The sequence below is a fragment of the Dipodomys ordii genome, unplaced genomic scaffold (genome assembly GCF_000151885.1).
Source record: "Dipodomys ordii isolate 6190 unplaced genomic scaffold, Dord_2.0 Scaffold15, whole genome shotgun sequence".
In the NCBI taxonomy this organism is placed as follows: domain Eukaryota; kingdom Metazoa; phylum Chordata; class Mammalia; order Rodentia; family Heteromyidae; genus Dipodomys; species Dipodomys ordii.
In genome coordinates, this window is record NW_012267231.1 from 5144192 (window position 1) to 5144798 (window position 607).

Here is a 607-nt window from a genome sequence, read left to right on the forward strand (position 1 = left end):
CTGCCGGGTGGGGTGGGGTTGGGGTTGAGGGGGTGCGGTGAGGTTGAGGGTCCATGGTTTTGGGGGTGCGGGGATCGGAGCGGCTGACATCCCCCTCGGAGCCGGCTGGACCGAGTTGCGCGGAGAGCGGAGGCCGGGAGGGCTCGGGTTAGCTCTGGGTTTGGAAGGCCGACGGCCAAGGCTTGCCCCAGGGCCGGCTTCTTCCCGCGGAGAGCCGGGTTCCCGCACCTGGGCACCTGCGCATCTGGGCCGGATCCCATGAGTGCCCCCGGGGCAGGGTGGCAGAGTTTCAGATCCCCTTCCCCGGGGCGCTGACATTTGCTCAGTTACCGAACAGCAGAGAGAGCCTTCGAGCAAGCGTGGTCCCATGAAAGGGGGGTGTGGGGGGGTTCTCTGGGTGCCTGGGGTTCTCTGGGTGCCAGAGCTGTGGGAGGTCTGGACGACCGCAGGGCCTGCAGGATGTTGATTGAACTGGCTTTGCTCTGGCAGGTGGCACACTTACAGGTGCCCAAGGGGTCTTCCCCGGACCCTGTGGTCAGCTACAGTAGTTCAGGGAAACCGATTCTGGTTGCACACCTGTTAAGAGCAGAAGCGAGCACTGTGGAGC